General features: G+C 39.2%; 1 protein-coding gene across 13 annotated transcripts in view; it reads right to left on the bottom strand.

The window, feature by feature from the left end:
• Positions 1-16,696, bottom strand: part of CDKAL1 (CDKAL1 threonylcarbamoyladenosine tRNA methylthiotransferase) — a 572,751-nt gene that overhangs the window by 305,659 nt on the left and 250,396 nt on the right. The gene's annotated exons all lie outside the window — the stretch shown is intronic.

Here is a 16,696-nt window from a genome sequence, read left to right on the forward strand (position 1 = left end):
TAGGAGGGAAGGGTTTTTCTGTGTTCTCTGTCTCAAGATAAAGGAAGCACTTTTGAGCGTCACAAGAAAAGGAATGGATCGATTGTTAATTATTAATAAACAAAATTAATTATTAATTATTAATTATTATAAACAAAATCAGCAAGAAACCTCCTGATAATTTGCGTAAACATGTAACTACTTGACGTGGGCAGAGAAAAACGCCATGCAAAGTTACAGAAAACTGATACTACAGATTGAACCTCTCTAGTCCGAAACCTTCAGGATCTGACCGGTTCCGAACTAGAGAATTTTCTGGCCCACGGGAGGTCACTATTGTCCAACAGCATTATCAACACTTCCACTGCTTATTTTGCTATTAGAGGACATGTAGGGGTAAATTAGAGCTATACTGCAGCACAGAACACTGAGAGCCAGGACTGGTGGCTGTAAACAAACTTTATGGGACAATGGGAATCTTGGACATACCCAAAAAAAGTGGATATCCAGCTAACTAAAATTATTCTAGATGGATGTTTCTGGATGACAGTGTTCTGGATTAGAGAGGTTCGACTTCTATTAAGCACAGGTCTAATTAAAAGCTCTCTGAAGTCAACAGAAAGACCACCATTTATTTCAACAGGCTTTGGCTCAGGCTTTACCTAAGGAGTATTTGGAACCTGATGTAGCACATCATGCTAGATCTTGATGTTAAAAGTGTAAGATTTTACTTGGGAGACTATTCTGAATATTCATGGACTGTCTTGATTGATACGTTATAAAATGTGCTGACCAATTATCTTAAAACGCTACACATAAAATTCAGCATTGATACAAAAATTATAGAAAGCACTAAAGTGGTCACAATAACAACAACAATTGCTAATGACTAAAGTAACCAACTAGGGATGTTAAAATGCATTTAATTAAGTCATCATGTAACTGCTGAAAATTTCAGTGGTTACACGTAGAAAGCAGGTGACTCCTGCCTGCTGCCTCACGTTGCTGCCTCTGATACAGGGACAGCAGTGCAGGGGGGAAGAGGGGCTGCATGTAATGCTCATCAGTTAACCGTGTATGTGGTTACTTTCCTATCCCTATAACCAACTTCAGCTAAAGAGCCTATTTTAATCAATCTGTGTTCTGAAACATGTTGGCTACACAGTAATTAACTGAAATAATCTGTACTTGGTCAGGGAGAAGAGAGGAAGAGGTACAAAATGTCCATCCTAATACCACAGCTCAGAAGTTACTCAATTAAAAATATAGAATACATACAGAAATCTATTTGGGAGAGAGAAGGCATACGAAGAGGAGAGACAAGTACTTTAGGGGAAAATGTATTTATTTTAATTTATACACTCATACTATAATAAGAAGTGTTTATTCTTTGCTTAATACAGTTTAAAACACAACTATAACAGACTATCACAATTCCCCCTTTCACCAGCATAACATACGTCAAACCTAGAAACTAAACACATATTTAAGAGCTTTTATCATTTCCAACCAGTCTTCTCAATACCTCACAGCTTGGGAAAAGAAATGGGTTTTGCAGGTCCACAAAACAGGACTCCTCAGACCAAGGAAAGGGCATAAGTTCCAAAACATGGAGGAATATTAGAACGTCCTGTCAGCTGCTCCATCCATATACAGAACAAGATCTAAGGCGCCCGAGCTTAACCCAACTGTAGTAATATATTTAGCAAGAAGGACGTTCTTTCTGACAAGTAGATCCCAGGCCATTAAGAACTTACTGTGTTAAGAGTGGGTAAACAATCTGGAGCAATTCTTTTCAATGACAAACATTTTATTCTGAAGCACTATTCTGATTCTTTTATCTCTAAATTGATACCAAAAAAGTTTATTGCCTTTATTATGTGTTCTGGACAGTTAACCTGAGCCCATAGTTATGCTAAATGGAGCTAGCAAGAGATTCTCCTTGCCCTCAATCATCATCAAGTGAGAGAGTACCTTATTTGAAAAAAGTCAACTACAAATATCTCTTCCGAAATCCAGCAACTGTTTGAAATGTCTTGTTTTATTGTGTGATTTTTCTGAAATTTTTAATAAAGACTCAGAAGTATCAGAAAAAATATTCACAAAATGTGGACATAAATACATATAAATCTATTCAGTAGCATTCCTGTAGCTTGCAACTCTTACCAATAAATCCATATGTTCCCATGAACTTACAATGCTGGTCCTACTGTTAACATGAGATTTTATCTTCCTGATTCAACTTTTTTTTTTCTCAGCTTTATCTTGGGTAATTTAATATCTCATGAAGTCGTTTGAACCTTAAGATTCAGAACATATCCACTGATCAGAGACCAGAATTCATGGAGCAATAAAACTCTTGTGAAGCCATTTGTGTGTCTCTCGGTGAGATTTTTCAGGTTTATATTAAGTCAAGAAAGGATGTGTCTTATTAAACAATTATATTTACACACTTGGGCATGTTCCGAGACATGAAGCCTCAACTGTTCAAAACATGTATTAATACCTCATGAAATAAAGTCTCAGAGCAATGGCTATGTTAGTCTATAGCTTTAAAAAATGAGTAGTTCTGTAGCACCTTAGAGATTAACAAAAATACATATCTAGTAACATGAGCTTTTGTGGGCAAAACCCACTTCCTCAGATGAAGGAAGGGCTGAGAATTCCCTTCTGCCCCAGGCTCTGCCTCTTCCTGTCCCTGCTCTGCCCTAGCTCCACCCACAGCGGACCGGAGCCAGAACCACACTGTGCCGCGTCTCCTGCTCTTACCGATGGCAGGTGGGAGAGCACGGACCGGGCTGCCTGCACCTTCTCTGCCGCTACTATAGGCAGTCTCCTGCTGTTGGTGCAGCCTCACTGGTCCCCCTGTGAGTCCATGTCATACCTCCACTTTTGCAGTTACCGGCAGCAGTGGGAAGGGCATGGGCTGCAGCTCACGCAGTGCCGCTTCCCAAATGCATCGCTCCAGGGGATGGGATGAACTGCCTTGGTGCTCTCCAAAATTGGAAGCAGCACCACTTCCAGTGAGTGCTGGGGCGGTCCCGCTCCTGCCCTGAAGCAGCACCCATTGCGAAGCGGCACTGTGTGAGCTGGAGCCACCTGGCCTGAACTTTCCCCACTGCTGCTGTAGGTGACTGGGGAGGTGGGGGGTATGGACTCCTCCTACTAGCACCAGCTCTCTGGCCACTAGCCAAGCCCTTCCGCCTTAGGGGGTGTATGTGTCCCCATGTCTTCCCTCCCACAAGTCATATATGGTTCTTCCCTTCGTTATGAGTTAGGTTTTGTCTACACGTCCAACTTAGCAACAAAATTTTTGTCATTCGCAGGTAGTTAATCCTTCCCCCAAGTTTTGCAGTGGCAAGTAGCAGCATAAATGGTTTATTGTTGTCTGGAGTGGTCTCCTGTCGACAACATGAATACCACTCTAAGGGGAAGTATTTTCTCCACAAAAGTGCCGACGAACAGCATTTATACTGCTTGACTTTTGGTGACATGGCTGTGTGGCTCAAAGCTGAATAATGAAGACAAAGCCTCAGTCAGATTTTACATATCAACTTCTCTTAGGAATGTCTAGCCCAGGAAAAGCCATATCTGGTTTATCTTTGTTCAACTAATAGCAGCATGACACAATAAGGATTATACTAAGCACTGGCACATTAATATGCCCATTCTTATAATTAATTGTATTGTTCAAAGCACTTTTGTTCTTAGAAGCTATACCTCTGCACTGTATACAAAGTTCAGGAAGCTGTTAATGTAATCACAGTGGTTTCCATAGCAGTCAGCAACCTAGCTCCAAAAAGCTGTCCAGTGTGTTCAGAGAGTGAGTCAACTTGTAAAGCCAGGGCAAGAGCAACAGTCATGAATAAAAATGAAATGCTAATTGTTTACTTACAGATAGTGAAGGTATACCTACTATATGGTTCAGTGGTTCCCAAACTTTTCAAGTGTAGGGACTCCTTTTCAATCTATTAAAATTTCACAACCCCGCTCCCCCAAACAATATAGCTGTTTTCAAACATTCCATTACTGGATAATCATTTGAAATGTATAATAGCTCATGTTATCTAAACTAATATAGTAGTATTGAGAGATAATACAAGGTACCCACATTGAAATTTAACGAATTTGAGGTGCCATATATATTTACTGAATACAATTTTATTGGATCCACCGATCCATTTTTGCTAGCAGCCCGTCTAAGCTCTTCCCTCCACTCCAATAAGCTTTTGAATGGTTAGAGTGGGGTGATGTATTCATGTAACATGATCATTTAAAAAAAGAGAAAAAATGGTAAACAGTGACTGACCCATTTATAAGCTGACTCCAGGATACAGTCGCAGCTTGTCAGGTTCATCACGGGCTAAGGGACGTACACATTGCAGGGCATGGAGCTTCTCAGCTCCCATTGGCTGCTATTTGCTGTTCTCAGCCAATGGGAGCTGAAAGACACACTGTGCCTGCAAGCAAACAAATGTCCTAGCAGAGTACAGTAGAGTCCGCAGCACTTCCCAGGGCCATTTCCCAGTCCAGCAGGGCAAACCGCTGGTGCGCTGGATGTTTTAGCCACATGGAGTGTCTGCAGATTTGGAACCAGCCCCTGCCTTTCACCATTCTGGGCCAAGGGGAGCAGTGGGAAGCAGCAGCCAGCATGTCCCTTGGCCCACGCTGCTTCCTCTGCTCACCCTGCTTCCTCAGCTTCTGCCCCCGCTATCTCCTGCCCATCCATAGAGAATATGGTGCAATGGCAGAATTTTGGAAGGGGGGGGGGGGGGGGAGCAGCAGCCATGTGCTCCAGGATGAGGCTTGCTTTTCATCCCATTTCCCAGGACACTAAGGAAGTGAGGGGAAAGTACTTGAGCATATTTCTGATTCAATAACTATGTATACTCAATAGAACAGGGTTCAACATTAAGGATTCAGAAAAACCCACAGTGCAGTTATGCACCTAGTCTTGAAATGTGCTTACCAAGGGTCTAATATGCCTGCTTCATAGTCACATTTAAATACTGAATCCCCAAATTATGCACTCAGGTATAGCTGTGAGTACCTACTGATAACAAAATGGTTGCTCAGGTGAATCCAAGGAGAGTTTTGGCAAACACAATTTATTACTTATGATGCTCTACAATCCCAAATGTACTCAGCTTGACATTCAGATCCTTGTAGGAATCTGCACAATGGTGGTTACAAAAACCATTATTTTAACCTGGAATCTTTGACACAGAATAAATATGGAAACTCACAATGATATCACAAAACTATTTTTCATAGTAGAACTGAACATTAAGAAAGAAAATCTATAGGTTCCCTGTGTGTGCTGCCTGTCACTTTTATACGTTTTAGAAGGGGGAAGTTATTCAAGAAAATATTACTGAACTGACAACTGCTGAAATACTATTCGGACACTTTTTACAGGTTACACAAAGTCAGTCCAAGAAACAAGCAGAACACATATACATGAATTATTGGCAAAGCGAAAAAGGAAACAAAATACCCAATCTAAAACAATTTTTTATAGTGTTGCTGCCCTCTTCTGGCATAAAAACTCCCAACCTCCATACTCCACACTAACAAATTCATTCATTAATCACTAGAGCACTGGAGCACACAACATACTGAAATGTTCAAAATTATTAAAGGAATTTTACAAAGTGCACACTGATTTCCAGAAGGGTAAGAGAGATGGATGTTTGAGTTTCAGAATTACAATATAAGAGATGAAAATTAAATCTACCAAATAATGGTGATCATTAAAAAAAAAAGAACTGTTGATCTGGTAAGGAGAGGAGCAACAGTTCATGTCAATCTTAAGAAAAATACTAGAGTCAAATACTAGAGTAAGAAAGCCTGAAAAGTAAATGCTCTCCTTAGAACACTCAAAGAGGAAAGGGAGGGTAATAAAATCAACCTTACAATTACTCCAACACACAGCTCTCATATCACAGTAATGAATGTGATAAGAGAAATAATTAACAAACCATGTATCAAAATTACAGAGAGTAGTGCCTTTTCTCTGAATTAAGTAAATTAGTTTTTCATACCAGCAAGTATAAAAACAGAATCAGTCAGGCAGGCTTAAAATCAACCACACCTTCCTTTGCCGAAGCACTAGTGCTAAATTTCCAAGAAGAAAAACACTGACTAGAAGTTCATGTACTGTTCAAGGGCTCAAGAAATTCAGTATGTTTTGTTTTCCTGATGCACTAGCATTGACACTGGCTCTCCAGCTCCCACTCACATTTCGCCTCTCACTGACTTGGCACGCACATATCTAATCTTTCACCTTCCACCAGTGAAGAATAAGCTTCCAATAGCAAGAACAGCTGCAGCTCCTCTCTTTTTTTTCCCTCTCCTTTTTTTTCTTCCTTTTTTTCTTTTTACATATATGCATGCGCGCGCACACATGCACACTTGAAGAGAAGGCCTATTTCAGAATTAAGGCCACCTTTGTTCTAGTGCTTTTCATCAGCCTAATGGGGAGGTGGAGAATGTTACTTGTAATGTAATGATGATTTAGTTCATTGTCCAAATCGATCATCAGTTCACTGAACTATCAGATTTCAAGACTGCAAATGCACATGTTTTTGCACAACTATATAAAAGCAAGAAAACCCATATACTTTTATTTCTAATCTCTACCCTGTATTTATAAGCAATCAACCCATTATTTATACAAGGAAGGGGCACAGTAACAGCTTTTTCTCCTTCATTGTGGTAATGCATAGATTCAGACTACAAATAACAAATTCTTTTTCTTGGTTGGAATTGGAGACATGTTTATGTCAAAAGCTTTCAGTACAACTATTTGTATCCCAAATAATGATTTTATACCATATAGTTCAGACACAAGCATATCTGGAACAGTGTTTGGTTGCTGCTGTTGTATTTTGGGGTTATCACTCTACAGGCCTGTCAATAGGTGAGCCTCTACAGCATGCCCCTTATAGCCCTTTCGTGGCACTGTTGGTATGTTGCACTCAAAGCCCCATCAGATTCTTTCAATTAATTACCAGACATACATTGGTTCAAACCATGCACCTCTTCTTGGGGTCCAATTTATTAAGTCTTTTCTACAACAGGTAACTTTTCTTCGTTAGATGCCCTAGGTTTCCCTGCTATAAGAGAGCCTTGGTCAGCTATTTGCCTCAGTTCAAGATACCCCTGTATCTCCCTTCCTGGAGCTGGGGGTGAGTTTCAAATGGACAGTTCTTTAAACAAAAGTCCCCCATCTCTTGTTTCTTGACATATTAATGAAATAGTTACTCTGTCTCTCCTTATGGCAGGAGCCTCAGTCTTCCTTCCTGGAGCTGGCTAATTCAGATCATTATTACCTCTCTCCTTAAACAAGAGTCCTCACATCTCCCTGGAGCTAAGTCATGCTTTAGACAGATGTAGGGCTTACGGCAATTTCTCCCTCAATCTTCAGAATGGATTCTCTGATTTGTGTCTACCATACTATAAGGGAAGGGACAACATTTATGCTGGTCATCTACTCTCAGCACATTCCAATTGGTTGGGTAAGAGGGGAGTCTTGTCCTGCTCTCTCTGCAAGTCTCCTGACCCTTAAAGATAGTAAGATACAAAGACAGGATTTCTTCCCAAACACCATTTACCCATTATTTACCCAAATTTACCCATTATTTCCACTCTGGATTTGGCTAGCATCAACATCCTGCCACTGGACTATGTTATACCTTTCTCTATCAGACTGAAGAGCCCACTATTAAGAAATTTGCACCACATAGCTAATGGTATACTGTAATCATGTCACCCATTAATTGTCTAATTAGTCTAAATAGATTGAGTCTATCAATGTAAGGCATGTGTGCTGTCCTTTAATTGTTCTCATAATAAAAGATGGATACCTCCCTCTTGAGGTGTATGAACGCACATATGAAACTAGGATGTCCACGTAGATTAACACAGGATAACGGGTTATGTGGTTCTTGAATGCTAGAAAAGATCTATGCACAATGTCAGGCATATACTCTTAATTACCCAGAACCAAGTGCTTTGAGTTGAAAGAGAAAAATATATCAACTGAATAAGCTAGAGAACAATGTTGTAAGTCATTGTTTTCCTTAGGTGTAATGAAGGACATCCATGACAGTTCAAACTCTCTTCCAGATAAAATGGGCTCAGATATCACTAGTCTTGAGGCTCTACTCAGCCAAAAGGGCCAGCACAAACAAAACAAAGCCCAAAAACCTGAAAGTTGGGAAGTATTCAGATTGCTTTGGCCCCAGAAGAGTCCTGCTTGATGCATTCATCTAATAAAGGATTGTCACTGACTTTGGTCTGAAAACATTTCTAAAAATGATACAAAAATCTTAGCAACACTCTTCTGACATAATATTCATGCATTAATTTCATCCCAAATTTAGGGTAACAAATCTTTTCTGACATACATAGCCAGCATACATTTCCAATGTCTGCATACACAAATTATCTCTACCACACGTCCCAAATACTATTTGCAGTGTTTTTGTTATAGTGGTCTCAGATCCAATAACTGCCCCAAATACAGCAAAAACGATTATGTGAACTACAAATCAAAAATAAATTTTGAATAAGTTCATTTGCACTCATTAAAAGGGACAAAATGGGGATTATGGGAAAATGAAATAGGTGTCAGTTTGGCACTCAGAAACCACACAATAGGCTCTGAGAAGAAAGTATGGGATATGTATGTTAATATATGTAAACCATCTTCATAAAACAAGGACACTCCACCAGAGAAGTAGATTGCAGCATGGAATGGGCCACCCAAATACTCCACAGAATCTGCTTCAATATAGGAGAGAAAAAAAACCACCTGTGACCACACACCTCTAATTGTCACCTATCATCCTACCCTAGATGATAGGTGATACTCATTCAGGGTATGATTAAATAATTACAACCTGTACTCAAGAAAGGGACCACATTGTGAAATAAATCTTTCCTGAACACCCCTTCTCCTGGCCTTTAAACAACCCTCCAGCCTTCCCAAGATCATTATCAGGAAGCAACCTCCCCACAGATCAGAACTTATCAAATCAAAGTGGCATAAGACCTTGCCATAACAACCTACCTCATTAAATGCACTCAATACCTCAATGGCAGTTATGCAGGTGAAACCAGTCAATCACTATATTGTGGGTGAAAACAGTTAAACAACACGCTATCGAGATCTCACAGAAAAATGATAAAAGACAAAAACAGCATATGGCCATAGGAAAACAATTTTCACAATTTTCTGACCTTTCAGTAATCATCCTTTAAGGAAACCTGCACAGCGCCTTCAGAAGAAAAGCCTGGGAGCTTAAATTCATTGGGGTTGGAGTCTGTTGGTAATTAAAGACTAAATTGTGCAAGTTGTCTGCTCTGAGGAAATTTTGGGATGCATGAAAATGCCAAGAATGCCAGTAAAAAGGTGCAGCAGGGAACAAGTAAGGATTGCAGACATTATAAAAATATTATATTTTACAGAAATTAAATGCTTTTGTTTTAACTCCCTCTGAATACTTAGACAACTACTTTTTTGAAAACCTACACGTCACAAAACATTCTCTTACTATTTGCTCAGTTTTCCTATGCACTTATTTTTTAAATGACATTGTGCACGAAAATGATAGACATTTCTGAAGCAGACTTTGTAACTGAATTAGGGTATGAACTTTTGTAATGGCCCAAGAGAAAAGAAAACCTTAAGTTTGAGGACTAACTCCACTTTCTATTGCTACTGATCTGAACTTTCATTCATTCTAATGGCAGAGTCTTGCTGCATGTAAAATGTAGCTTTTAAAACTCATTTTAAAAGCAGGGGAAATCAAATCTTGAACGTGTACAGTTGCACATCCTTATGAGTAAATTAGTATGGGAAATATTCATATTGACTAGTACAAAACATGTGTGGTAAGAAAGGGCAAGACAGATTTCTAACTGCAAATACACTAAAACAAAACAAAAAACTGACAGGCTCTTATTACATAGTTATTACCCTTTTATCTTATGAAATTGATCTCTTGACAATGTAACTAAAAGTTTGGTTGAATGAACATGCAAAGTGCTTGTAATGGTTCAGAGGAGGGTAATCAAATAATCACTATACAATTGTCTAAAGCTAAGTTACCGTGTTTAAATCTTTATTTCTTTTCCATCATTTATAAAAGAACACTTATGCTGTCATTGAAATTTACAGTACCATTCCTACTGCAACCTTGACTATACAACGTACTGCATACTATATCATGCAGTTATGATCATCTACCTGTCCCTAACTCTCCATTAAGAACCAGTGAAATAAGCTTGGAAGAGTTGTCTTAGATAGTATCTAGTGCTAACATTCAACCTTATTGACTACACTTTGGGAAAGAAGCAAAGCTGACATGTACTCCTATTTCTATAATCCCCATTTTGCCCGTATTAATAAGTGCAGATGAATTTATTCAAAATTCAGTTTTGATCTGTAGCTCAATCATTTTGAATAGCAAAAATGACCTATAGTAATTTTACTTATTAAATTATTTTCTCTCATGATACATTTTAAATTGCTCTCTACCCTTAAAGGCCTAATTCTAAACCCTGAGCACCCACAATTTCTATTGACTTCAGTAGAAAGTGAAGCAGCTCAGCAACTCAAGGGGCTGAAAACCTAAATGCTTGAAATTGTTCTTTGAAATCACTGCTTTTGAGATTTTCCAAACACAAAATCAGCCATTGCTAGGAGATGCTTTTAAGAAGGACTTGAATCATTATTTCCTTAACAAAAATCTTACCACACTATTATTTGAGCCAGAAACTAAATAGAATATCCAAAGAGCAATAAAAAGGAACAATGTGATAATATATTCTACTTAGAAAAGCTGTTGTACTGCATGACATAAACAGCTCTGTTTTGAGTTAGACCCAACTAGGAGGAGATGAGACACTGAACAGATGAAGTGCCGTTGTTCAAAGTCAATATAGTCTAGGCTTAGGGGACACAAAAATTAATGAGAAAATGAGAAAGTGGCAGATGGTGCTGCAGTACTTCTTGCTGCATATCTGCCACCTCAAGCAGTTTCTATACATGCAAAGCCCGAGGGCCCCACCTGGTAGCAGTATAATTACCCTAATTGTGCACTTATGTTTCATTACACCTTAGCCATTACTATGCACGCTGATTACAAGTATCAATCCCTTTCATTTTCATACACCTCTGCAGTTCTACACCATTCAACTGTGAAAACTCAGCCTTCTCTTCACTTCTAAAACAAGGCCCATGCTGATAAACAGCAGTGGGCAAATTATTTCTCACTCTACAGGGTGCCAATTGGGTTTGATAAGGATGACATCACCCCCATTTTACCAATAACAATGACACTAATAAGAACATGTAATCAACAAACCTCAGTGCTTGGTCTAGCTGTGGCAGGTGCAACTCTTTTTATGCTAAAAGTACGCCAACATTAGCTTCCAGCAAAAAACTATTTCTTTTATCACAATGTTAAGTAGAAGTTGGCTTCCATAAGGCAGTGCAGCTGCTGCTGCCGCTTCTACAGATGCTTTCATTAATTTTATCAAGGACACACTGAAACAAGTGCTTGTTCAGCACAATGGCTGTTTGGGAGCAGCTGGACGCATAAAACAAAACTATCTTGAGGAGACCATAACGATTATGCCAACCCAACATATAAATTAAAATAATTAAATACAAAAAATTAAAATACATTAGGAGTCTAACATATCCTCATCTAGAGCAGAAAATGAAAGTTAAGAATGAAGAGTCTGTTTATTAGAAGGGTCTCAGAAAAAGGGATTATTTTAACTTATTTTCTAGATTTTGTATTGTGCCTAGTTAATAGAATTTTTATGACATCTAAGATAGCCTATCTTTCTTGCATCTAATGAAGTGGGTTATTGCCCATGAAAGCTTATGCCCAAATAAATCTGTTAGTCTTTAAGATGACAGAGGACTCCTCTTGTTTTCCCTGTCTTTCTAAGTTACCAGTCCTTCAAAGTGTGCTTATGCTTAGTCATATGCATAAAGCTATACATAAGCTCAAGTGATTTCAAGATCAGGATCTAACAAAGGATCTTATGAGTTATATAATCAAAGCCTGACTGAATGAGCCAAAGACACTTAGGTTACAGAGCCGTATTCCTTTGGCTTCTTGTTTTTATGAGGTTAAAGCAGATTCTTTGCAGTATCCAAAAAATTAAACATTTCATTTCTTATATTTTATGGCATCATAACTTGCTTGGACCATTAAGGGCCAAACATTCAAGATATAACATTAAGTATATTCTTTCTACCCATCTTTTAAAGAATCAAAACTCATGTTAACATTGTTGTCTAATCAGTTTTGAAAAAAATCTCACACTCAAGCTTCTTGCCCAGGAAATTTTCTCACAAGCTCAGGCATCTAAGCCCTTAATTTCTGCAGAGAAATGGCTAAAAGACAACCTTCCAAATATCTAATAAGTGCATACTGATGAAGGTTGTCTTCCTGAATCCACATACTCCTTCACTGCCTCTACTGCTGCTCATAATTTCTCTCTGCTGCAGGTTCAGGAAATTTAACATTATTCTTCTCAGTTCCCTTGCTTCTGTTCAGCATCCCATGAGCAACAGAACATCATTGGTCATCACCTCCAGCCCCCAACTTAAACCCCTCCAGTGCATCATTAGCAATCTACAACCTGCCATGGAAAATGACCCCTTGATCTCACAGACCTTGGGGGACATGCCAATCTTAGCCTACAGACAACCCCCTAACCTGAAACAATTTTTTTCCAGCAATCACACAGCATACCTCTATCATACTCACCCAGGAACCCACTGCTGCAATAAACTCTGGTGCCAACTTTGACCACACGTCTATACAAGTTACATCATTACAGGACTTAACTAAGGATGTAATAGCGTAGTCAAGTAGCTGATTAAATGATAAGCAGAAGCTTATGGGTTGATACTACAGACTATGCGCATTTCCCTCTCTCCTGCCCTGGCCAATAATTTTTTTAGCAGGCTGGCCAGCAGCCCAGCTCAGTCTTGGCTCATGCCGGGTTGGTTCAGGACCTACCCCCGCTGTGGCTCTGCCTTTAAACTGTATTAGGAGCCAAGTGGACAGGCAGCCTGGCTCAGTTCTAGCTTGTGCTGGGTCCAGGAGCTCAGACACTCCCTAGACAGGTTCTGCTGCCTCTTTATTAGAGGCAGGGCGACAGGCAGTCCCAGTTCTCAAGGGGAATTGTTTTTTAAATTGGCTCCCTTCGCGGACCAGCTCCTGCTAGGCACCCTGTGCTGCTGCCTCAGATACAGGGGCAGCAGCACAGAGTGGCAGGGGGCTCCTCAGGAGTGAAGCTGGAGTGTTAGAATAGTCAACTAACCAATAAAAATTCATGAGGTTATTCAACTGTTTCAATTAAACAGTATTTAATATCCCTAGGCCTAACCACATAAGCCACCACATCAGAGGCTCATACAATTGCACATCAACTAATATGATATGTGTCATCAGGTGCCAGCAATGCTCTCTGCCATGTGAAAGGACAAAATGGACAGTCTATATGACAAAGGATTAATGGACACAAATCAGATATTCAAAATGGTAACACAGAGAAATCTGTTGTGGAACATTTTAACTTGTGCAGGCACTCCCTAATGGATCTAAAAGTGTCTATACTATTACAAAGCAATTTCAAAAACCAGCTGGAGAGAAAAGCTATAGAACTTGCCTTTATTTGCGAATCTGATACCTTTAATCAAGGTTTGACCAAAGACCTGAAATAGATGGGCAGCTGGGTTCAACACCTAATGACATCAAAAGTTAAGTATTGGACACTTACAGACCACTCTATTAGCCTCATTTAGCATGGACACTCTAACTGACAAGATTTCTTTTCCTTCTCTTTCCCTCCCCATCCCCTCTTTTCCTGCTGTTTATTTGTACCTCTGGGACCCCTTTCTCAATTCATCTAAAGAGAACCCATGAAGGCTTATGATACTATCTACATTTTTTGTTAGTCTCTAAGGTGCTGCAGGACAGTTAGCTGCTTTTTAATTTTTTCCGTTACAGACTAACATGGCTACCCCGCGAGACCTATGACCAACAGTGAATTTTACAAGACTAAACATACAACTTCACTATTGCTTCTAGGAAAACTATGAACAGCACAAGATTCAAATGCTGAGGCAATCACAGTAACTGCAGGGTCTAAGTAATAAGCAGAAAAAAAGTTTCTTCTCCCTTTTGCAAGCATAAGGAAGAGGGGTGGGGTAACAAAGAAATCTACTTCTACTTGATGCAGCTAGGAGGCACTGAAAAGGGGAAAGAGACAAAATTCCATCTTCTGTTTAGCATGTGAGTATACTCCATAGAGGAGAAACACAGTAGACAATTTATTTGTTCCCAGTTACTAACTAAAAAACTCGAAAGTGCATGTGCACACATGAACCTTGAAATATATCACATGTGAACTGACTGGAGGCAGATACAAAACATGGAGCCTTTGAGCATGGTCTTTCTACCAATCTTAAACTAGGTTTGCCCTCACTGCTCAGCCTTGGTACTGCCTCTGAACCTTGTTGGTGGTTCCTCTTTCCCAGCTGGCCTTTGTCTTTTGCATTTACTTCACACTTCTAAGAACATCTAGCAGATGTCTAGTTAATTATTTTCAGCCCTGATATATTGAAAAATTTATAGTATTCAAAACTTCATTAATTGAGCAAGTGTTTCATTCATTTCTATAATACACAGTTAAAACAAAAATGCATTACAATGTAATCATTGGTGAAAACACTCGCCAAATTAGTCACAAAATGTAGCTTTACCTACATTCAGATAGGATGTACAAGCCATTTCTTTATTCATAATAAGCACTCTCTCTCAGAACACTATTTATTACACATGATTTTCAATATGCAAATGCCCATTGAAATCAGCAGTGCAAAGATCCTACTAATTCCACTGAGATTTTTGCAGAAAAGAAAATTATGCTTGCACAGAAATCTTATATTTGATATGTTATTCTTTTGCTGAAACCATTACAAAACACTTTATCCTCCCACCCCAAATAAAAGGATTCAGCCCATAATAAAAAGGTACTCTTGATGTGTGGTTGAGAAGTAGCCATAAAGTTTGAATACTGGATTTTCCTGTTCCACTAATCAAAACTATTTTTGTGGATTAAAAACTGCATAATTTTAAAAAACCTAGATCTGTTCTAGCAATTTGCATGCCAACTTTCAGTACGAACCCACTGAAGACACTGAAATATTAGATGTGCTATGCATCTGCACTTGATCTGATAGCCCTGTCTCCTGTACTCCAGTTCTTAGGCAGCATAAACTTCTCCAGCTAATAGTTGCCCTGGAAACCCATACCCTATGAATGGGAAGAAAGTTCCACACTGTGAAAAGGGGCTCTGGAAAGTTTAACACCGTCTCAGTCTGCATTAATTTTTCTGCAGTTTCTCTGTAAGGTCTGAGATTGGATGATGCATACCTGCTCATCCCTTCCCCAGCATGTATCCAAGTTGAAGATCTTAAACGCAGAAAGAGTTCTCTGCTTTTACCATTTAATTTCCTTAATATTAGGCCTTCTTTGGGCAAAAAGAAACAACAATATCATACACTCATCTTAACGGTGCATGGAAAAAGGTAACAAATAAAATGTGCTTGTCATGAAAGCACAAGTCAGGCTTCCTGCTACAGTGAGGTGGCAATTTATTTGCTATGGGCAGCTGAACACAGCTGACAGTTATTTTTAACCAATGTTGATTATATTTATATTGCCAGAAGCCTTAAGAAATTATTAACTCCACAGGTGGCCATCTCAAGTTCTGGACATCATCCCATTAACTGAAATACCTTATGTAGTAGAGTGCAATATAAAAAACTCATACATAAATATCCATCTCACCCCATCTTCCACCCCATCTCACACCTTTCCTCCCAAAACCTTGGAAAAACTATGAACTTTGCACCAGATAGTGGTGAGCAATTAGGAGAATGAGTTACAAAGAACAGTCACTAAAAAAGAGAATATCCTGCCAAAGGCCTCCCCTTTTGAAGAGGAGGTTCCAGTGTAAACTCCTCCCCTTATCTCAATTGCACAGTATAGCTCAGGGAGAGAGGCAATTTCTCAGATTACCAGGTCACAAATCATTTGGTCTTTTAAAGGTTGACGGCAGCACAACACCTTGAATTCTTGAAACTGTATTGACAAGCACTGTAAATTTCATAGCACTGGTTCAACATTTTCCCACAGTAAAACTCCACTTCAGAAGGCTGTAATAGTCCACATCAGCTTGTTTCTGAAACCACAGAAGAGCACATTACGGCATAACAATCCTGAGGTAACAAAAGCTTGGATAACTATGGCAAGATCCATACAGGAGAGAAAAGGTAGCATACTTCAGCTACAGATTTTAAAAAGCGCCCTTACTCATAGCCTCCAGGAGCAGCCCATGATCTAATACACCAATGTATTCACCTATATCAAATGGCAGCCACAATACCTGGGGAGAAACCAATATACATTCAATATAATCTTTCAGATGTATCATGAAGCTACACAGCTATTGTTTTTCCTAGCTCCTTTGCCATCAACACTACCTCCTTTTCCCCAATGCAATTGGACAAGAAATAGAACTTGCAGTTTGGCTAAAAACTTTGGAGGATATTTTTAGAATATTTAAATAATTAAATGGGTTAACCCACTGGAAGAGGCCTCAAGAAGTCATCAAG

This window comes from Pelodiscus sinensis, chromosome 2, assembly GCF_049634645.1.
Source record: "Pelodiscus sinensis isolate JC-2024 chromosome 2, ASM4963464v1, whole genome shotgun sequence".
In the NCBI taxonomy this organism is placed as follows: domain Eukaryota; kingdom Metazoa; phylum Chordata; order Testudines; family Trionychidae; genus Pelodiscus; species Pelodiscus sinensis.